This window comes from Acanthochromis polyacanthus, chromosome 10 (assembly GCF_021347895.1).
Source record: "Acanthochromis polyacanthus isolate Apoly-LR-REF ecotype Palm Island chromosome 10, KAUST_Apoly_ChrSc, whole genome shotgun sequence".
In the NCBI taxonomy this organism is placed as follows: Eukaryota; Metazoa; Chordata; class Actinopteri; family Pomacentridae; genus Acanthochromis; species Acanthochromis polyacanthus.
This window is the reverse complement of record NC_067122.1, coordinates 34690393-34715393: the sequence shown is the minus strand read 5'-3', so window position 1 is coordinate 34715393 and position 25001 is coordinate 34690393.

Below are 25001 nucleotides of genomic sequence, written 5' to 3'. Positions count from 1 at the left end.
TGATACAACTTCACCAGAGAAAAAAAATTGTATTAAGGACACCTGCCTATAAGGTAGAACTTTCAGTTTGTTTAATGGAATTTTTCACTCCGACATGTAAACATCTCTAAAAATCATGAAACCGTGTAACAGAACTTTTGTAAAGCCCGGTACATAATGAAATGTGCCAAGACTTGGTTGATTGTTGGTATGGATTAGGACCAGACAGACTGATAAATTGAGAGGATTGTGTTTTCTATTACTGCAGCCATGCCTCACCCATGATTTCCAGAAGTTCAGCAGGTGTAAAACACATCCTCACTGACTCACGTTGTCACATAGTTGAGGTACAGGTTCATATGTAGTTCACGCCAGCCTCTTGAGCATATAACACGTGTCATTTTGCCTGCGTTTGTTTCTGCCACTTTCCGCTCCTCATTATGTGAAAGAGGTGAAAACAACCACCTCCACAGCCTACATAATTCCTTCAAATGAGGACATAAGTCAGAATATATGTTTTCCTCTGCGTTCAAATCACCAGAGTGGCAGAATGATTGCAGGTGCAGCGCAATCATGAATACTCCCGAGAGAGACTCATTCGGCAGATGTGTTAATAAATTAAAGCTTTCTGACATTTCACTGGTCACTCATTGTCCAATTATTTCCTGGCAAGTTTGATGGGAAAAAAAAGTGTAATTGGGTCCCAAGTGTGTAATAATGACAGTGTTCAACAGGTGCACTTCAACCAGATTACTCTCAGTTATTGTAATTCATCCATCCATCCATCCATCCATCTATCATCCATCCATCATCCATCCATCGGTTTATCCTCATTAGGGTGGGTGCAAAAATTAAAAAAATAACAAAAATATACATTATTCATATATTTTCTGACTTTCTGAAATTTCCGCTGTTTTGGATAGAAAGGGGTTCAGATTGGTCAACTATGAACTAAAAGTTTTTGAGCTGCTCAACTGCTGAGAACTTCTTGATCATTTAGTTAATAAGGTTTGGCTTTAAAGAGCAATGATCAGATACCAGAACCGGTGGTTATAAAAGTCCACTTTAAATGCAGCTTTACTTAAATGACACGATGCCACAGACGACAAAAGGAAGATTATCTAGAACTCCACCATTTATTGTCTTAGAAGTTCACCATGATCCTGTCCTCCCTCAGTAGGAGTGGGATGACACTCCCATCTGCCTACTATTCCTACATTAGAGAGCACACTTGGTTGTTTCATGACTTCTGTTCGGTTGTAGACATGCCATGTGTTGCATCAACAAATATTTACTCCCTGATGTTAAAACAAACAGGAGAATTTGGAAAAGAATGGACGAGTTTAATCATATATTAGCTCTCCTACCTCTGCCAGAACGTTCTGCCAGCTCACGTGGAAGCATTGTTCCAGTCAGCTCTGCTCCCAGTAAATGTTCTTCTGTCCTGGCTTGATGATTGAAACTTAATGTTCAAGCCTCCAACTCTCCAGTTCACCAGTCCCTCCCCAGAACATTTATCTGACTTTGTTAAGGTGCATCAACCCTCCAGAGCCCTGAGGTCAGCTGACCAGATGGTCCCGGACATTCCTCCATCCCTCATGAAAACCAGAGGAGATCAAGGTGTTACAGCGTTATGCAGTTGCTGTGGAACACATCGCTTCTCTCTGTATGGTCTGCCAATAGCCTCTCCATTTTTAAAACTTGTCTTAAGACCCACTTGTTCACCCTGGCCTTTGGCAGAGTCACCTCTAATGGATCATTATCTGATTTATTTTACTGTTTTATTGTTTTGCTTTTATTGTTTTCTTAGTGTTGATGATTGATTTTACTGTAAAGCACTTTGGTTAACCATAGGCCTTTTTAAATGTGCTATATAAATAAATCTAACATTGACATTGACCAGATTTCTGCTTTGACCACACAGCTGGGAATCCAACTTCTGCTTTAGACATCCAAGCTCAGTTGAACCTGGATTGAGTTTTTCAAGTGAGTTCTCCAACCAAGCAGCCACTCTCACCTTCCAAGACAGTCAATGCAAGCCTTCATATCCTTTATTAGACTCAGTTACAAGAAATCATCCTTTTAAAGCTTGCCCAGTTTAAACTCTAAGCTTTCAACAGTCAGATTTTTCAGAGCTACAGTTGTCTTTTGAAAAGTAGAAGCCACTGGAACTAATTAGTCAAAGAAAATGGTATTTCTGTCAAGAGAACCTCAGAGCACCAAAGTGTTTGAGAGAGTTTGCAGTATATCAACAACATGTATTCCTAATTAGTCTCATTTTGAAAGTACATTTTGATCAAAAGTCTTGTTTTTCTGATCTGCTCCCATTTCAATTGACTGTTAATGCAAACCTAACCCTTTATGTGTCTCTTGATAAATTCATTGTGGTGGTCTTTGTTCATACAGGCCACCCTCCTGGTATTATCTGAGATTCTGACATTATTTGAATACTGCCTTGTATATGAGGATTTCAGCATAAAGTGCATTATGCAGTTATAAAAATGTTTGTTTTTACAGCAGCATGGAATTAATTAAGAATACTGTTTCTGTAGCAAAGACAAAAGAAGAGCAGCTGTGAGTCATAATATAACATGTAGTTGTATTATGACCTGAAAAAAAAGGCAGGATTAAACATGTTCCCTGTAATCCTTTAATGAACAGTCTTCCCATTCAATACTGACCACTGGTAATGTGTCTGTGCTGGTCGGTAATTTGAGACGAAGCCACTGTTTGTGTAATGAGGTACAGTTTAGACACAGATCTGATGCTGTGCTCATATTAGTTGATTGGAAGCAGCTCTTTTATTCGTCACATTGACTGGTTCATTCTCAGCTCGTGTTCCCCAATCATACTCATGCAGTGTTGTGCAGCTGCTTGTAACCTGATGTCAACCCCCTCATAGTGTTTATATGTTACGGAGTTTGCAAACTTGTATGTAGATGTATGTGTTTATTTGATGACCAGTGGTTCTTCCTGTGTAATCCTTGTTCTGGCCTGACTTTCAAAGATTTGTCTGTTCAACCTACCTGCAACTGCAACGGTTTGGGTACATGGAAAGTGACACAACTAGATGAATAACAAATGAAAACAGTAAGCTAGAAGTAGAGGTACAGCTCCTTAAAATGCATGAAGTGGATAGGAATGTTGGCTTATTCGCTTCGGAAAGATACTGCACTAGCTGACACAGATACCCCCTATCCAATGTGACCGTAGATTGTCTGTCATCCACGTCATACGAATCCTCAGAGGTTCAGTAGAAGGCAGCTGAAACTTTTTTTCTCTCTCTTTTTTGGTTCTGAAGGACATTTTAAATTTACCCAAGGCACCTTTTCACTTCTAAATAACTGTGAAGGGAGATCCAGATATGGATGTATAGTCACCCCCAAATCACACGGCTAATGGCCCATTTATGACCAAAAACTCACATGTCTCAAGATGGTAATTGCTGTGAAACTTTCTCAAAAGATATCACAAGGCAAGACTGCATCTGAAAGATAAGGAACAGTTATTTGAAGACAGCAATTCTCACATTCTAGGGGGATAAGACATTGGGTTTAAGAAATTCCTAAAGGAAGTCATCTATGTGAAACTGGAAGCGCCAGATGGAGGGTCTATGACACCACTTATCAGGTACTTATAATGAAGTCTTGACATCCCTCACCAGCCTCTTTAGTCATCCCTGACCTTCACATTCATTCATACCTGGAGTCATGTGAATCTAGGGTCATTAGCCATGTGATTCATATGTAGAACTGAAGACCGGATGAAAGGTGAAATGTTTTCAAGAATCGAAAAAGAGAAGTTAATTTACGCTCTATTAAAGCTACTAGAAAGTTGTTTGGTACCGTGAATCCAGCTTTACAATCGAAATATAGTGCTGTGAAAAAGTACTGCCTCTCTCCACAGACATCTTCACCTTTTTCAAATTGAAATGTTTCAGATCAATGATTTACTTCTAATAGAGAACAAAGACATCCCCCAAAAAAAACAAAAACACAAAATGCAGCTTTTAAATGGTGATTTCATTTACTGAAGAAAAATTGCACCTTTCTCTGTGTGGAGAAGTCATACCTGAGCCTCTGGGATTCCAGAGAACCACAATGAAAGACATTATCCACAATTGGAGAAATATGGAACAGTGGAGAACCTTCCCAGGAGTGGACCAACTACCAACATTTCACCAAGAGCGCATTAATCCAGGAGGTCAGAAAAGAACCCAGATGAAAATTAAATTAACTGCAGACCTCACTGGCCTCGGTTAAAGTCTGTCTACATGATTCCACAATAAGGAAGACTCTGGATGAAAATGGATCCATGGGAGAGTTAAAGGATCAAACCCCTGCTGACCAAAAAAACAAAACAAAATGGTTTGTCTGGCATTTGCAAAAAAAAAAAAAAAAAATCTGGATGAGCCCCAAGACTTTTGGGATAACATGCTGAGGACTGATGAGTAAAACGTGGAACTTTATGGAAAACATGGGTCCTTTCTATCTGGTGAAAAGCTAAAACTGCATTCCACTAGAAGAACATGATACCAGCAGTGGAACATGGTGATGGTAGAGTGATGGTTGGAGGACTTGGATGACTTGTCATCACTGATGGAGCCATGAATTCTGCTCTCTATTGGGAAAATCCTCCTGGAGAACATCCACCATCAGTTCATGACCAAAAGCTGAAGCACAAATGATTTATGCAGCAAGACAAAGACCCAAAGCACACAAGAAAGTCCACCTCTCAGGGGCTCAGAAAGAACTAAATGAAGGATCTGGAGGGGTCAAGTCAAACTCTGAACTTTTCTTCTGATTGAAATGCTGTAGGAAGACCGTAAAAGGGCATTCATGATTGAACACCAGACAGGGTCAGAATTCCTCCATGGTGATGTGAAAAAGACTGATCAAAAGCTGTAACAAACATTTAACTGCAGTTGTTGCTGTCAAGGGACCAACTAGTTATTAGGTTTAGGAGGAAACTACAAGGTTGATCTCAGTTTTCAATGAATCTTTAATAAATCATTATTTAAAAACTGCATTTTGTGTTTTGTGGGTTATGTCTGTCTAATATTCAATAAATATTAAACATAGTTTGATGATCTGGAACATTTGAATGTGAAAATGACAAAAATAGAAGACATCAGGCAAATACTCTTTCACAGCACTGCATGTCTTACCTGGTTTACATTTTGCAAATTTAAGGCCTTACATTTCCTCGAAGTGCTCTCAAAACCTTCACCTCTGACTAAAGTTGCTTTTTATTTAAGAATTATTATGCAGTCATGAACAACTAAATGAACTGAAAATGGATGACCTTCTTGCCTGAAAGCACCAGTAGAGGTGTTAAATATTGGTAGAAACACTGTCAGGCTAAGTTTACACTGTGACGCCTATTGTCACGAATTCGCAACATACTACTTTCATTCAGGCTGCAGCCGAGATAGTGTATCCATCACCCCAATGCTGGTTTGTGCATATTCAATATATACCTCTGAACCTTTAGCAAGCACTGGATTCTTGTCGTACTGGTTGCAGTGAGACCTAATTATTATATATCTGTTATTATTATTATATATCTATGTATCTATGTTCTATGTGCAATAGATAAATTAACAATCTTCACTTATTTTAGCATCAGCTGGAAAGCAAAAACACACAATTTTTTTTATTTTTTAAATTGTAAATAAATTCAGGTGTCAAGGGGTTAAATGAATCCTCCTGGTGTCCATGAGGCTTCTAAGTCACCCTGATACTCATCTCCATGTTAATCCATCCTGAACAAGACCTGTCCTGCTTCCTATCAAATCCAACTAATGTCCTAATAATCCAAACTTTCCGGGGAGAGACAAGACATGAGTCAAGGATGCCATCTATATCAAACTGGATGAGCCATCTGTAAACATTAAAGAGGGCTTGTGACACCCGTTATCAAGTATTTATGACGTCCCTTATCAGGCGGTTTCACCACCAGCAACATCTTAAGACACTCCTGACCTTCACATTCGTTCACAACTCAAAGGATGTGAGTCTTGGGTCTTTGATCTGACATTAGCCATGTGATTTAAGTGTGACGATATACAGAACTTTAGAGGTCTTTTGGATTAACGTTGAAACATCTTTAAGAACCAAACAAGAAACATACTATTAACTTCTTTTTTCGGAGATCTCAGAACGGAATGGGGTGAGGATTTCTGAATCCTCCAGCATCCAGTTTGGTTCCATAAGTCCATCTTTACAGTGGAAATATGTAAACATGGTTTCCATTTTGCAAATTTCAGTCCCAAAATTTCCTTGAAGTTCCATCAAAGCCTTCGCCTCTGACTAAAGTTGCTTTAACTTGAGAATTACTAAAGTACTGACGTTAAAATGGACGACCTTGTTGCATGAAAACACCAGTAGAGATGTTAAATATTGGCAGAAACACCGACAGGCTAAGTTTCAATGTATCCCCCTGGTGTTCATGAGGCTTCTGAGTCACCCTGATACTCACCTCTGTGCTAATCCATCCTGAACTAGGCCTGTCCTGCTTCCTCTCAGATCCAACTAATGTCCCGACTCACTCCTGTTCCCCTCCAATTATCCTCCCCCCATCTTCATCCCGTCTTTCATCTCTCTAACCTCTCTCGCTCGGCTGCCGTCCTCCGTATTAAGATCAATGTGTGTCGGCTGAGGAGGAGAGTCCGTCGGGCCGTGAGCCGATCCGCTTAACCTTCTGCAGCAGCTCGATGTGCCGTGTTCACACAGAGACAGACACAGTCCAACAAGCCGGCAGATGAAGACGCACACACCGCCGTACAGTCATGTGTGCACCTCCTGACAGTGTGTGTGCTCAAAGATTTAATCACACACACACACAAAGTGAATCACAGAGGCAGGCAGAAAGGTTACATTGATCTTAGTCATGGGTGAGATTGCAAAAGCCTTCATCCTTCATCTCTTTCTCTCTATGCCTCATTCTCCCTCTCTCTCTCCCCTGCACGTCCTCACCCTCGCTCGCCCAGTTTCTTTATTTTGGACTCTTTTCTTTTTCCTCCCACCACCCTCCGCTACTCCTCGCTCCATCCTTCCCTTTCTTTCATTTTCTGTCTCTTCCTCCTTCATCCTCCTCCTCTCTGAGTGCTGCTAACATTTGCCATAAATCATGACCACCCTGCACCCAAACACACACTCTAGCAGGACACACGTGCACACTGCGACAGCCGACGGTACATTTCGGCGGCTTGTTTGCGTTGTTCACCATGCATTAACTGTGCACCGGCTCTTCTCATGTATTCTGAAGTGTGGTAAAGATCTGAATGATTTAACTCTGCAGTCAAATAGCTGCATTAGTCATCAGCATTCACACACACACACACACACACACACACACACACACACACACACACACACACACAAACAAGGCAAACACACTCTGAGATAATCATCACATCTTCTGAGACAAACACTGAAGTTCCTCTTATAATAACTTGCCACTATTCAACCAGGCCATTGACTTGGAGGCTGACACATCTTTGTGATGAGATTCTCAGCTGCACAACGTGATCAGAGTTCAGATGCTTCCCTACTACAAAAGAAAGTCTGATTTTTTCCCTTTCCTTTTTTTTATGAAAGTAATTTCAGGCTGGCATTTAGCAAAGGCACTCGAGAGGTGCTGTTTAAAGTCACGCCACAGTGAATAAAAGACGAGGTTAAACTATGATTTATTGGATTTCATTGATTTGCAAGGCAATCGTGCAGCACTGTTGGTTGGAAAAATGTCCTTAATTTTTCTGTCCTTTCAATGATTTTCACTTCACAGCCGATCTCAGTGGAGTCTCTGGATTCCTATGAATACAGTGGTGGAGGAAGCAGTAAGTTCCTTTTGTTAAATAAGAAAGAACAGTAAAAGTCCTGGTATTTCTGCCATAGTCCATTTGAAATACTGTGTCTTGGAAGATATAAAGTCTTAGTAGGATGGTCACCGCATTGTTACAGTAGAGTTATAAATTGTTGCTGTGATTTGACAGCGACTAGTACTTAATTTATTTTATTTGAGTTTTTGTCTGTATTTTTGACATCATGTGATATGTGTATTTAGTTTGGTGTGTGCTTGGCTCGTGGACCCTAAATGCTGAAGCATAAATTATCAAAAAGTGCTTGGTTTAAAGGACCACTTTGTATTTCTGGGTTTTTTGTTTTTTTATTTTGCTTTGTAATTTTGATTAAAAAAAATTTTTATTGTGCCAAGTTGCGTATTTGATCGGATGTTTCAAAATTTTGATTTACAATACAAAAAAATGGCCAGAATCCAGCAGTGCCTCCTGTCCATTCATTCATTCACCAAACCCAAAACACAGTGGAGTCAAGTCAAACTAAGCTGTTTCTCAGCGGCACAGAGAACAAAGCATTTCCTCTTTTGTGTTTTCATAATGTTTTTTGTAGCTTAGTCAACCAGATGACAAAAATCTATTAGTAAATAAAAACAGTTCCATCCTTCAACACTTCTTTATTGCATCAGCACATATATAGTGGGAGTTGTAGGAGACATGAAAAGACCCTGTCAGCCTCTGCCTGTTTACAGCTGTAGAACAAAGTCACTAATTATGTCCTTTTTTTTTTTTTTTTTACAGTTTTGTGATTCCTTCATGCTGCATATTACAGTAAACTTGTCAGATTTTTGCTAAACTGTTAGGTTTGTAAAGTGCTAAAAAAAACAGATGTCAATTTACAAAATGCAACATACTCCTTCTGAGATGGAGGACTTTCTCATGATGAAACACAAAAGAAAACAAGTAAAATAAGTACCTCAGATTTCCCTTCAACCATGGTAGAAATATAAGACGTTTATACGCAGGTATAGCAGCACTACTCTGTCTAAAAACCCTCCATCATCTTCTTCTGAACTTTTTTTTGGGCTTTATGCATAAATAATCCCAATGGAGTTTTAAATTGTGGTAAATCTTTCATACTTTGTTTTAATTTATATAAAAGACCTTAAATTCATGTCTATGAACTGACCTTCTGCCCACCTAAATTATGTGTCCCTGTAGAAATCCCCACTAATGCATATCTGAGCAGCAGTGACTTATATAACAGCAATAATTCAGGAAAACGGCTCCAGTTTGAGTGTTGGATAATAAACTGGAGTCAGTGTCAGACGCTCCAGCAGTGAAGCCTGTGACACCGATCAGCCTGCGGTGTTCTAGGCGCTGCTCAAACCATACATTAAATGGGAATACGAGGCGACACGGCAACCAATCTGAAGCTGGTCGTATCTTTGACCAGTGGCCCAGAAATGACCTCCACGGATATATGGTGGATTTTTCCATTCATAGCTTCTCCTTATAGCCCGACCTTAATGTCTGCTTCAATTGCATCACATTACAGAAGCTCTCACAGTTATAGTCCAGGATGTGTCCAGCTGTGCATCAGCCTGTGACATGATGCCTGCAGTCAGAGATAAAACCATCTGCCATGCCACTTCCACATGCACATGCGTTTGCCTTGCTGTAAGTGTGAGGGCCTTGAGTTGACCACTTTCCTCAGGCTAACCTTAACCATCACCTCTGCTGCATGCTGAACTACATATTAGCCATAAGTCATAAACCCCCACCAGTGAGCTGCTTTTATAGCCCCCTGTGGTTTCTGCTCCAGGGGAAATGTGAGATTTCATCTCTCAAAGTCATGTTTGAATCACAGAATTCAAGGGAGCATACAATGACACAGGCTGCTTTGAATTATAACTTTGAAATAACATATAGTTACATGTCAGTAAGCTCTAGCTGACTTTAGTTTCACAGTTCTGCTTTAAATGCAGTGAAGTTTGGAACCCTTCAACCGTAGTACTGCAGTAGCACAAAGGGCTCTGTCAGCTGCTGGTTCCAGACATAAAAATGACTAATTAAAGAAGACACAGTGCACACATTTGCAGGTCTGTATTTCAGTCTCTGTTGTCATATCCTCTGGTTAAACTCCCTTGCACACACAGACAGCTGCAGACACAACAGGTCCACAGAGAACCCTTTCAGAAAACACATTCCATACAAGCACAATGACATCCACATGTTCTATGTATGCACACTGCAAATCAAATGAAAATGTACACAATAATCAGGAGTTTAATCATCTATAGTTTGATCAACCAACTAAGTAAATCCCATCTGTTATTTTACTGGACAACAAGCACATTGATTTATTGTTTTGAAGTTTAGAATGAACTGTCAAAGATTTTAGATTAGTTAAATAAATCCAGCCCAGGAATGTTTTCCACCAACATATCAGACATTCATCCTGTCAATCTGTCTTCACTAATAAACGCTGTGAATCATCCGCTGTAATAGAAGCATCGTACCGGACCACAGTGGTGAAAATGGAGTTGAGCTGGAAGGCAAAGCTTTTGATTTACCACTTGATCTGTGTTCTTACCCTCCAGTGTGGTCAAGAGCTCTGGATAGTCGCAGAAAGAATGAGATCAAATGACCAAAATGAGTTTCTGTCGTATAGATAAGGTGAGGAGGTTGGATATCCAGAGGGATCTCAGAGTCACTGCTCCTTCCCTTTAGGCATCTGATTAGATGCCCCCTGCGCCTCTTCTTTTGGAGGTTTTATGGTCACGTCCAGCTGGGAGGAGACTTCAGGATAGACGCAGAGGGATTATATATCTCATCCGGCCTGGGAAGGCCTCCAGATCCCCTGGGAGGAAGTAGAAACATTGTTGGGGAGAAGGACATCCAGAATGACCTGCTTAGCCTGCTGCCACCACGACCCAACACTGGATATGTGAAACACAGAGAATGGATGGAATAAATGTATCCCATTCCCTTTATTTCCCCTTGGAAGCAGCATTGCACTCAGGGGCTGGAAAAATGCCTTAGAAAGCTTTTTGCTTCCTAATTGTAGTTCTTAAACATCGCCAGAAGTAGCATATGTAGTGGTTTATTGGTTAAATGATGTGAATTTGGAAGAGATTAACATGTACTCTGCACAAAAAAGCTCAGAGATGAATGGAGTATTGGACTCCATTCCACTGAAAGGCTTTTGTCTGTCTTCTGCACACACATCAGGTAAGGAAAAGCGGTAAGGTCATTAAAATGACTCACTGCTGATGCGTATGAATGAATTTACATTTATCTGACATGTATGTCACCAAAAACAGAATATTTTGAGCTTTCTTAAAACAGAATATTGTGTCAAAGTTGGACTGCAGGAGAACATAGTGGTGTGTTCACTGGATGCTGTTTAGAGTGGGTTTAGGACTTTCTATGGAGGTTCCTTATCCACTGAGGTTGCAATGAAAAAAAAATTAACTCTGCAAAGGAGCAAAAAACAACTCTTTATGCCATGTTTCAAACATATAGAGAAGGGAGACTTTACAAAGAGAAATGTTTGGAACCAGTGTGGTGTGTGAACACTCTCATACAGAGTTCTGTGGGACCATCCGCCACCTCAGTGCTTTTGCTTTCTGCTGCATTAGGTTAACTCACATGGTTTTGCTGCATTGGTGCCGAACGCTGCCAGTGGCACAGAGTACATAAACCAGTACTACATCTCATCTCCATATGGGCAGGAGTCTTTATTAGGCAGTGCTGCAAACAGGTCATGATTCTGGCGAATGCTGCCACACCTTATCGAAGAGACATTTGACTAGATAAAGTGTATTTCTTTCATTTGTCTTTTGTATTATATTTTGGTGTCAGTGCATAGGCTGAACAGTGCTTTCTTCTTTGTTATTCTTGTGTTAAAGAAAAAAAATACTAAGCTCCTTAATTGTATTTTTCTATAGCCACATTTTAAGACATTTCACCAGTCATTTAAAAAAATCTGTTATTGAATTAGCGTGATGTGTTGTACCTGTGAGACCCATGGTGGGCTTTAAACCTCCTTATTGACTTCAGTTGTAGCTACAGCTTAAAGTAAAATATTGTCACCGTTGATAACTAAGTAAGAAACATAAATTGTCTTCCCTTGGCAATGGTCTTGGGTTTTGCAGAAAAAAAATCCTAATAATGGCTGTGTATAATTTAAATGGCTTATTATAGAATATACACTACTCAGAAATGTCCTTTTTTTGAAAGAAAAAAAAAATTTTTTCAGTGAAGACATCTTGAAATGAATGATAAATCCAGTGTAGACATAGTTAATGTGGTAAATGACTATTGTATCTGTAAACAGCTGATTTTTAATGGAATATCTCCATAGAGGTACAGAGGAACATTTCCAGCAACCATCACTCCTGTGTTCTAATGCTACATTGTGTTAGCTAATGGTGTTGGAAGGCTCATTGATGATTAGAAAGCCCTTTGTTAGCACATGGATAAAAGTGTGAGTTTACATGGAAAACATGGAATTGTCTGGGTGAGCCTAGACTGTGGCTCGGTAATCAACCTTCATCAACATTAAATGCTGAACTGTGAAAATCTGCCATGTAAAACCACCAAAGAAGAAACTTTTTGTTTTGTTTTCAGAGTAACTAGAAAACATCATTTGAGAGAAATCTGACTTGTTTGTCTAAGCTGCCAACAAGTATAAAGTCGGAGAGGCGTTCATGTTGTCACTGGTGAATTTTCTCTTCATCTCTGAGTTTAGTTTGAGAAAACCGAGGAATGGAGCAACTCCGTATGTTTGTTCAAAATATTGATTTTCAGTCATAAAGCCAAAACTCAGACAAAAAGTTGATTTTACAGAATTTTTAAAATTCTACTTTAGTAATTCAAAACAATGCGTTAATCTAAGTTTCTGCTCACTGTTGCCGTCCTTGACTTTGACAGGGGAGATCAAAATGAACATCATTTCTGCTGGTCCATTTCAGCTGGTCGAGCTCCTTCAAGGTTTAATAACATGGTGTGTGTGTGTCATATTCCAAATGGTCATGAACAGGTTGGGCTCTAGGCATCTTCAGAATCCATCAGTGTGGGAGCGTAAAAGAAAGAGTGCTGCAACAAATGGAAATGATGACATGTTCTGCAGATAACTCTGAAAAAAGCAGCATTATGTTTGTGCTTGAATGACGTAATTCATGTTCATGGCCTTTTCTCTGCTGCTTCTGAAGTGTTCATTGTGTGTATGAATATTTTGAATGTTTACAGCCTGTAATTTAAGAGATAACTGCAGTGAGTCAAACACACCTCAACCATGAGAGGCTTTGCTCCTGTGTGGACGTCACAATAGCAAACATGTGAAGCGTAATGGTGATTTTTGGAGCTCATTCCACACTGATTCTCAGTTCCATGGACAGCATGCCTCCAACGAGAGTGAAAGAAATGGAAGCATTAATAGAAAATCTTTCAAAACATTCCACACACACACACACACACACACACACACACACACACACACACACACACACACACACACACATGCACACCTTGTTAACCTCCATATATCACTCCAGTCTGACAAAATTCCAAGCTTATTACGCCTCCTGTTTACACTTCCTGTCTCTGGCTGCAGGGGATTGTGGGTGTTGTATTGAAATATTGACTTGTAATATTCCCATAGGTCTAGCCTGCACCGGCTCCTTGTCAAAAGTATTAAATGTCACACACTTCAGCTGCCCACACACATGCATAAACACCGACGCAATGCACACACATATGCACGCACACACACACACACACACACACACACACACACACACACACACACACACACACACACACACACACACACACACACACTGTCAAAAACACGCAGACAGGAATAGGACTGTATACAGGTGCAGTAATTCAGCCACACTAATGGCTGACATGCACTCATTAATGCAGGAAACACACACTGCAACAAACAGCACGACTCACCGAAAACCTCTCAGGGATCATTTCTACATTTTAGAACCACTAAACTGTACCGCGCCTGATTCTGCCTCGGCCATGAGGGTGTCACTGTGTGTGTGTGTTCATGCTGATGCTCATTAATGTGTGTGTGTGTGTGTGTGTGTGTGTGTGTGTGTGTGTGTGTGCTCGTGAATAAACATGAACCTCGCCATGAGCGTTTTTCCAAGAGGCCTTAACTCTCCCCTCCTTGGAGAGAAAGGCCATTAAACAGCCCTATCTGATAACCGGCTATTGATTTAGTCTCTCACAAAACACACACACATACACACAAATACACACTTCAACACTGACTGGCCCACACACACACACACACACACACACACACACACACACACACACACTCTTACACTTCCACTCTGCTGGTGTGTCAACAAACTGCAGCAGCTAGACTGGGCAGCAGACAGCGCATTCCCTGCGCATGAAAGGCAGCTAATTAGGAGGGAAATTAAATGGTGAGATCCAATGATAGAATGCAAATAGAGTTCAGTTGAGCGGCACAGAAAAGAAAATAAAAACAGTAAAAGTGTGCGTGAGGCTCGTCTTCTCCCTCCCTCTCATCCCCTCTCCTCTCCAGCCTGTACTTCATGTCAGCGGAATCATTCTGACCACTTCAAAATACATGAAACGTCCTGAAAGATAGCTGTTGATTAGAGGAAGACGAGATGCTGTGATGGAGCGTAAACGGAGGCAGAAATCAACTCTTCCCTCCCTCATCATCATCACATCTTCCTCGTGCGTCCTGGGTTGATGGGATTGTGTTTGACTGCAGTAAAAACATCCAATCTGATTGAAAATGGGCTCAAAACGAAGCTGTGGTCTGCGTGGAAACTATGCTCGCAGATGGATTCACTCACATTTACTGTCGAGTGTGAAATCTGTGTAATAGAGGTGGGAAAATGGAAAAAAAACAAATATAACAGGCTGATCAAATGACTGTGAAATGGTGGAGGATGTGAAACGAGGTGATGTTTGTGGTTTAACGTTAGAGGTGTGTTTATGAGATTCAGCTCAGTAAATGTCATAAATATTGTTTGAACAGCGAAGTCCAAAAATCTGAGACCACTAGTGAAGTTACTCCTTGTTTCAGATTGAGTAAAAAATGTAAAGTATTTCCAAATGATACCAACTAAATAAATACAGTGAGCAGCTGACTCTATGGAAACATGTCCATGAATTTAACAATATCTTCGTATTCATTTGCTTCAGACTACAGCACTAATCTCCAGCTGGGATTCATCCGTACATTTTACTGTTTTTCCGTCATCCACTATTAAATTCAGCTCACTTGCTAGTTGTTAAAATGGTCTGTTGCAGCTGTCTGCAGCTGGTGTACAGGTGGTTTGATCAAAGTTTTTGTGCTGAGAGAAGTTGCCTGGGATGCAAAACAAGAAAGTTTAGAGCCATAAAACCAAAATAATGAGCTAAACGATGCTAACACTTTCATCTCCAGAGTCAAGTAATTCTCTCCACATGCAACACCTGCCACATTACTCACTGTCAAGGGCTATTAAAAAAAACTGATTGTTGTTGTTCTAGCTCTGACAGCAGCTAAATGGAAACACAGACAACTGTAAGTGGGAAAAAGAATTAGAGAAAACAGAAAGACTTCTTCAGAAAGCATCTCATTACAACGTCCATTTAGCAGCTGTTCTGGAACTTGTCATCATCTCTCATTCATCAGCAGATGTTCAATTATCTATTATTTTCTGAGCATTTTAAGGACTTCTTCACTTCTGTGTTAGAAAATAAATGCAGGAATTTCCAAAGTTCATTCTAGATTTTGTGAACAGCAGTACCCCCCCCCCCCCCTTCCCCCAAACACACAGTCAGAGCTAGTTTTGAGTTTTGATCACATAGAACTATTTGCACATCTGTGAGAAGCTGATGAATATGATATGAGGGGATAGCAGGGTGAAGTGTTTGAGGGCTGAAGAGCCAGATATTCTCAGGACTTGGTCGGACATCAAATGTAAAGAAACATATTTCATAACAATAAAAGGCCTCAGAGAGCGCAGTACTGCTCCAAGACTACTCAGCTGTTGAATCATTTCCTACGGATGAAATCTGGAAAGTATTCGAGTCAGAAATCACGGCACCATAGAATGTGTCCATTTTATATAGATGTATCCACAAACTAAATGACCTTGTTCTGCATGTGTACGTTATGTATGGATACCGAATCACGTGACCTAAATGTGTAGCGGATGGCGGGAATTGATGGGACTCAGAAACACCCCCACATTTGAATCAGTTGTTCCTTGTATCATTTGTGATGGATAAATCCTGATAAGTCCTCAGCGGCTGACGTAGTGTTCACTGTTGTCATGGTTACAGTGACGCCGTGATGTTATCTGGCAATGGTACAGAAATCTTTAACAAATCTGTGGATCCAGACTAAAAGCTGCATCACTGCCAAAATCTAATCACTTGGTCCTTGTGTCATTTCTGACATTCCCTGAAAATTTTATCCAAATCTGTTGGTCCGAGACAGACAGGCAGACAGACACACAGATAGAGAGACAGACAGACAGACATACGTCGATCGTCACATGACTCTGCCGCATTCCTTGATGGAGTAATAATCAAAGTGTGCAGATTTTTTCTTGCAACACCAACATGTCTTTTGGTAGATCCATAGATGGCATCAGTAGCTGGAGGAGAGGATGGAAGCTGAAAAGCAAATACATCAGCAAAAAATAAAGAAAATGCAGAGACGGAAGGAGAGAAAAAGAATTGTGAAGGTTTGTCTTAAACAAAATCACCTAAACAAGTAAATGAATCAATCAGCCAGTGAGTGAAAGCAGGTCGATGCTCGTTATTATCCTGAGGAAGAAAATTTGAAAAAGTGTTGAATAAAAGAAGAAGACCACCCGGAGCTGAGCCTTGGTGGAGACAAGCAGCAAACAGAGACTGCAACAATCAAACTGAGCTGCCTGCTATTCATCCATCCATTCACTCATTTATTGTCCACGCCATAAAATAACTATTGATTGCTGTGTTCTTATGGAGTGATGCGACTGTCTGCTGGAGGTGTATGTGGAGGGGATGGGTTTTACTGTGCTTCCATGTAATTGGCTCTTTTGTTTTATTGTGAGGCTGCTGTCATTGTGAGTTTTAAAATGTGTTTTTACTGTAAGCCTCGTCTGCAGATGATATTCTAGAGCCTTACAGGACTGTAAAGTTTGAAAGCTCCTGCTCCACTCCCTTCCTCTCTTCCATCTTCTCATCTCCAGCTCTAATTAATCTCTAGTAAAATTGCACTGTGCAAATGTCAGTCACAGTAATAATTCTATTTAAGCCGTACTTTATGAAGAAATTAGTTTAGAAGCAAAATCACAGTGATAAATGCTTCACTTTTTTTCCCCTCAATTTTTAGCCTCAGGTTTGAGTTCCCCTTAAATGAGTGGGTTTAAAGTTGCCAATGTTCATTAATTGGGTGACACATCCTTCCCCTGCTCATCTGCTCCTTTCTTTCTTTCATCATATCTTTTCCTTCCCTTAAAGGAATGTGTTGGGTGTCTTTGAAGTGTAGCCGTACGAGTTTCTTATCCCTGGTCGGTGTGTTGCTTACAGTAGTTTAGAGAAGCAGGCAGGAAGCTCAGCTCTGCCCCGCTGTTAGCAGGGTCAGTACAAAATGTGTTTCAGCCACCAAAATAAAAGTCAGCTCAAGTGTGCACTACGTCTGGAATATTCCCACTGCTTTACCTTCCACCAGACAGGCCTTTCCTTTGGCACTGCATTTCATCAACCACAGTACTTTGGTCCCAGTGGTGTGATACACAACACAGACCTGGTGCATTTATGCAACGCAATACAGAAGCTTTGTGTTTGAAGGACTAAGGATCTGAATACAAGGTCTAGAAAAGTTCCAGCAAGCGGCAAATCAGCTTTGTGTAAAATGATTACTGCGTTTGTAGTGTGTGTCCTGAAAGTGGTCGTCCACTGCAGGGTCAGGCATGAGGGGGGAACATTTACAGGAACCACCCAAAAACTGGCCCTTTAAGCTCAGCTTTTCACTGCGGTGTAGAATCCCAGTTCTCCAAGCCAGTCTCTACAAAATGACGTTCCCATACAACTGAACTGCATTCTTATCTATGTTCTAAAAGGAGCATAAGTTCGTTCTGAAATAGATGTAATTTGTGATAAGTTGGGGAAAAGAAGAAAGTCTGAGTTAGGATGCAGGAAAGAGGAGGGGACTGACGTAAACAAGAGAGCAGACTTTCACTCAAAAGAGCTGAGTTTTCATCCCGTGATGGAAGACGAACCGTCAGCCTCAGGATTAGGTTTCATTTTCTGGTTCGGCTTCAGAACACAAACTACAGTATGGGGTTAAGTTTAGGAAAACATGTCTGAAGCTTGGATGGTCTGGCTACACCACACCATCAGTCTGCTACAGGAGAATAAATGCTCTGGTGTTTTAGGTGTTTTTTTTTAACCAATCACAACTGTCCTGGGTAAGTGAGGGATGTGGCTTCAGTGTTCACTCAGAACACACATTTGTATGCAGGAAGACAAGCACTGTGATTAAAATGGATAATCCACGAGGGAAAAAAACAAAACTGGCAGAGCTGCCGTACTGCACAATCCAAATCCTCAGCAAAACGTTGACTTTCTGTTTCATTTTAATGTGGTAGGTTGCTGCTGTTGTGGGGAAGAAAACTGTAGCAGATAGAAGGAGAGAGAATGCTGACCGAAACGATAAGACAGCCTCCAGCTATCCACTCACACTGGGAGCACCAGCATTGCTTTGGGATAGCAGAGTTTCAAGCTTCTCCTCCATTTTCTGGGTTACTATGGCGACAAGGCCGACCCATCTAATATGTGAATATACGAAGAAGCAATGAAGCAGTAAAATAAATATAAGAGGTATATTGATTAGAAGCCTGTTTGTGATAATGACAAATATAATCCAGCAGAAAATACACTCTCTTCAAAACATAACAGAGAACGCAGTTTAGTCATAGAACAACGCAGTTTAGTTGTAGAATAACACAGTTTTTTCGTAAAATAATGCAGTGCAGTTATAGAATAACACAGTTTAGTTGTAGAACAATGCAATTTGGTTGTAGAAAAAAGCAGTTCTGTTACTTCAAAGTGCACCAAGGCAACAAGAAATAGTAACTAGAGTTCCATTAGCATGTAGAAGGAGGTTTGCTACTACTCCACCATAGAGCTATGTGACAATCGGTGCATGTCTGTCTGTCTGTAATTTTCAGGGAAGCTCAGAAACGACACAAGGACCAAGTGATTAGATTTTGGCAGTGATGCGGCTTGTAGTGTGGATCCATGGATTTGTTAAAGATTTCTGTATCATTGTGAGATAGCAGCAAGTGAACACTACCTCAGCTGCCTGCTGATGATCACATGATTGTGATCCTACTACAAACCCACCACTGAGAACTTATCAGGACTTATTCGTTGGACGTGATACAAGGAACAACTGATTAAATTGTGGGGGCGTTTCTGAGTCCGCCGCCCGCTACATATTTTGGTCACATGGTTGGAAATCCGTACATAATGTACACATGCATAAACCCACCCCTGTACACAGCACCAGGCCATTTTGTTTGTGGGTACATCTACATTAAATTGACACATTCTACACTGTGATTTCTGATCATCAGTAACTAATAAATAAATGCTGCATTTCTGACAATATGGTGGAATGAACGGTCTTGGAGGAGGACTGCATTTTCTGAGGGCTTTTCTTGTGTTGATTCATGTGGTGAATTGTGCATTGGAGATGGTAATGTTGAAAAGGAGAAGACTGACAGTGGATGAGCGCATTCAGAGTTTCTGACTTTAACCAAACAACACTCGTTTTCTCCAATCAGCATTGAGAACTGCACAGCAGAAGTTCCTGCCCTGAAATAGATACTTTTACCTTCACTCAAAAAATAAAATAAATGTTCTCACTTCTTGCAGTCAAAAGATGCACAACACAAGTTCCTGCAGTTGAAAATGACTTAAAATCACCTGGATCACTTTAGAGCTCTGAATGTGACAAAACTTAGGCTCAAAAAAAAAAAAATCACTGCATTAGTTCTTATTATTTGTATCTAATAGATTTGATGTAAATTATCATATTTTTAAAAATTTATTTAATTAAATTACTTCAAATCTACATAAATGTGTTCAATTTGAAAATAAAAACATTTAATCAGTTATAATTTATGAATATAATTTAAATAAAGCTATATGTGGAACAACAACAATTCAAATAGTTAAAATGTGTGAGACTGGTTGAAGTAAAAGTTTCAGGATATGTTCTTTTATCACGGCTGCTGAAGAAGGCCAGCTCTTTCAGCTCCCAAACGGAGCCTCATTTTGTATCATTTGTAACCTCATATTTTAGCCTAACCTGGCAAATATGATTCTTCCACATGGAGCAGCAACAACCTGGAGGACACTCTGGACCCAAAGACACTGGATATTGTGGTTGGAGGTCCTACATTAAGTCGTGACCTAGTCGCTTTGTATGTAAAACTTAAAATTTATTCTTACAATTACATACATTTCATTCAAACTCTTTCAGTTTTCAGCTTCCATATATTTGTTACTCCCCTCATCCCCTAGTTCTCAGGGATGTAACATATACATTAGGTGTGTTGCCTGGTTTGCATAAAAAATATATAATTCAGATGCACTGAAATTGTATCTGTAATTGAAATACATAAATCTTTTGAATTAGGCCTACATGAAGCACTTTTTTAAATATACTCTGTGTACACATGTCTATCTGGATCGTTCTCAGGAGTAACACTCATTTTCAGAAGTGAATTATTACCTTGGTAAGTACCTCGGGACCCTGACAGACCATAAAGCCACCGGATTTCTTGACAGTTTCATTAATTCAGTTGGAACTTTCACCACCAAAGCACCGGTAATAAGGGGCTTTAAGTAGGTCTCGCATTCTTTTTAGTCTTAAAGCCTTGGGGGCCTTTTTCAACATTTCTACTTTGTATTAGATATTCAGCTTATACTGGGAATATTCTGATCAGTGTGTGTTTATGTATGTTAAATAAAATTACCAACATCTCCGCTGTGGCAGGCTAATATTCCTGGATACATGCAGTCTTTCTTTACAGCAAAGTAACTGAAGGTCTTTTAGGAGTTGTTTTTGAGGGAAATGACTTCAATCACAGCGTTAGGTTTAGTTCATATTAATCAGAGCTGGTTCGTTTGGATGAAATCTGACTTTGTGATTTGTGTCAACACAGTTCAGTCAGCAGCCGCTCAACAACAACACACAGCGCAGATCAGCAGCGAGTTTAGCATGATTTAACGGGAGGCATTTCCATTAGAGGAAATTAATTCTAAATGACTGAACAGGCCCCAGGGTGGACTCTCCTAATTTTTATTCCCTTTTCTCTCTTTGTCTTGCTTTTTCACGGTGTCTTCACTGTGATCCCTCCTCCTTGATGTCTCTCTCACATCTCCATCACTTTCTCCTTAAACTGAAGGAAACAACATTTTGACCGACAACGACCAGATCAAGAAACCTGGAGCTCAGCGGCACCGTAAAACATACATATAATACTACATCTGCACATCCAGACCCACGGCAGCAAACACACCCAGTGGTGGAATTCAGTCGAGTACATTCACTGAAGTGCTGATCTACAACTTCTACCACATCTCAGAGGAAAACGTCTGACTTTCTACTTCACTACATTTATCTGTCGGCACTTCACAAGTCAAGATTTTTGCACACAAAACATAGAAAGAGCTAAATGTGGCGTTTTGTTTTGAACTATTTAAACTGCAATCATTTTGTGGGTGTTTTTGCTTCTGTCTCATTCCTCTGTGGAAACGGAACAACCATGAAGGAGAGAGAACTCGGACATGTCTGACAGTGTTAATGTCAGAAACTAGACCTGCTAAAAAGCTGAATTTCTTTCATTAGTCTTTTTTGCAGAAAATGAAAGAAAAAAACCTATCAACATAACAGACATTGTGCCCTTAGAATGGAATGGTGGCTCGACCTTCTCCATGTATTTTTTTCTCATTAAGGGTTTTACTGCTTCTACAAAGTTTTTTTTTTTTTAAGATCTGGTGCAAACATTCTATTTTTGAGGAATCTTTGAAGAAGATGTGTAAAATAAAATGATTTTGGTGAAATGAGATTTGGTTTGTTTTCTTGACTTTGCTCCAATTTTAACGCGTTTGCAAACAAGCAAAGTGATTAATGGTGAAGGTATTGAATAAACGGTATAACCCTGCCTTTACATTAAAGCATGAGTTATAACAGTATAATTATATATGAAACTATAAAATCACTGGATTCTTTAAATACTGTAGATGTACTTCCTGATGCTTTCATATGTTTATTGTTGTTGTCAGTAACATTTTGCATGCAGGGTGTTGTAACGGAGTATTATACAGTGTAGTTTTAGTGTTTCTACTGAAGGATGTGAGAGCTCCTTCCACCACATCGTCCTGCACACATGAATAGGATTCCCTCTTAGTAAAACCAGGTCCTATTGAACCAAAGAGTATTGATTCTCTCCTCTGTCTTTCTCTTCTTCCTCCTCCTCAGTCCTTCCCTCCACCATCCTGCTGGATCTCCACGTTTCTGACTCCCACCATCTCTCTCTCGCTGTAATTGATTCTGTTCACCCTACATCCTCCTGTCACAAGAACAGTCTGTTGCTTGAGCTCCTTCGACCCCAACACAAACTCCAGATGGAAGACGGAGAAAATCCAGCAGCAGCTCAGCACCTCTGTCCACTAGAGGATGTTTTACACCCGCTGATGGAGCAACCTTCATTTAGCTGGTGAGCTACTGACAGAAATACAATGCAGATGTTTTTTATGATCAGAAACAGCACATTGCTCTTGTCATGTCAGCAAACGGTGCGAATAAGATAAAAGTAAAAATGTAAAATAGTTTTAGTTATTGAGTGTAAAAGATGATTCTCGATCTCAGAAACAGTTGAAGGACAGTTCAGATCCATTAACTAGCTGGCTTTGGAGCTTTCAGCATAATTTTACAAATGATGCAAGATGAGGTTGAAAGCTTTAAAAAAAACATCCAAGCAGTGGACCTTGAGTTCACCCTTTCCCCCTGAGGCTGTATCTGCTTTAAAAAAACAAGCCGCCATCATCTTACAAAGATTACTTCTTGAAGTCCGTTTATAAAAGAGGCCGCCTGCCGTTTTCTGACACCAGAACAGATGGAAGCTGCATTATAGTTGCATCAAATTTGGTAAAAGTGAATTTGAGACTTTTTAGAACAGCTTTAAAAACAGTGTTTACTGACTTCTAATTGTGTGCTGTCGGGGATAAAGGGACTTTATGTATTTTTGTGAATTTCTTTCATCCACAGAAATCAAGGTCCTTCAGTTTAGCTTCTCAGTTGTGCAGCTGTTTCTCACTGAATTTTCTTTTTCAGGTAGAAATAAATAGATAAAAATACAGTGTAAACAGCTAAGAAATCCGTTATATTTAAGATGCAATGCCTGTTACTCTCTTCTTATTGTCCTGTTTCTTGTTCTCTAATTGCAGAGATCTGAGGCGGTGTCAGAGCTGTGTTCCTGAGCCTCACACTGAGACACAACAAAGGTTAACGCTGAAGTTACTCTGTTATCATCCATCCGTTTACCATAGGATTTTCTCTCTACCATAATTACAGTAGCAGATTTATTTTTCAGTTTTAGCTCCAAATCAGCTGATTCAGATAATACAGCTACAGCTGATTTTTAAAGCTGGCCTACTCCTCTGATCTTCTTTGTTCCGTTTCACTTCTTCACCTGAGTTTGTAAATTTTAAATGTTTTTACAAGTCCTTAGTTGGAGTCATATTTCTTCTTCTGTTCCAGGCGTTATTGATTTCCATTGATTTCTTTACTGCATGAAAATCCAGTAAATGTCAGCCTGTCAGGCCGACTCCACTCGGTTCTGAGTGTCTGTTTGTAGCCTGCAGGCATTAACGGAAGTACAGAGTAGTTCTGAAAGTATGTTCAATAATCTGAAGGTGTCTAAGCTGCTGGAACAATCTTTCCTAAAATGAACAGACACGATGATTCCACAGTGTGAGAACACTGCAATGTTTTGTGGGTGTAAAACATGCAGTCACACGTTTTAAGACCTAAAATGATGAGGGACAATTTAAACATGACATTGTACAATAAATAAATACAGCTCAGCACCACGACGGCATCACTGCATTGGACTGAATCCTGAAACAGATACAACCAGCTTCAACATCTGTGATACCCGACACTGGACACTGATAGGGGAAAGTACGTTGATCAGAGTAAAACATGTAGGAGCTAGAGCGACTGGAAACCAAACGAGTCTCCTGCCCAAACCTTTTAATCTCCAAAAAGTAGCAGCGTTATTTAATCACTGGCATCACAAATGACTGTTTTGTGTTTCATAATAGATGAAACGGTCCATTGGATTTTGACTCTCACATGCAGAACATTTTTAAAAAGTGGAATTACAACTACATTTCTTCTCTGCAGGATTCTGTCAGAACGCCATCAGCAAACACGCCCGAGGCCAACACAGACCTGAGACTGCAGAGAAACACAGTCTGCCTGACTGCTTCAAAAACCTCTGACATTCAGCCTTTTAACCAGACGAGCTCAACCTCTCTTATCACTGTGGAAATCAGCCGGTGCAGTCAGGGTCATAAACACAACATCGCTGCCTGAAGATACCAGGAACACAGAGCAGCTGACAGATCCCACTGCCAAATACAACTCTGAAATACTACTCTGACATCCCATAGGTGAGTGAGCGTCTTACTCTGTGCTGCAGCAGGGATCAGTGCCAACAACAAAATACAATCAAACTTATGACTAGTACAGTCATTTCAAACACAGCACACGGAGCATTTACACTGTAAAAAACCCATGCTGTACAGTAATCCTTTAGGTGTGTGGCTGACAGTAATGGCAGGCTTTGTTGTCCATGTTTTAACAAAAATGACAACACACAGAAAATATTTGACGTGATTTGGCTTCTGATAGATCATCAGATTCATTTCTTATCAGTGGAAACTCTAGTCAGAAAGTTTAGAAGAACTTTTAACCATCAAATATAGGGCTGCATCTTAACCTAAATATCACATCTACCACTTTGAATCAATTAGTGACTAGCTTTTGTAAAAATGCTGATAAATGCTCATCAAAGGTAGGGCTAAAGTTCACTATGGTGGTCAGTTTGTGTCTCCTGAACAAACCGCTAACACACAGTAGACTCTCTGTCTGAGG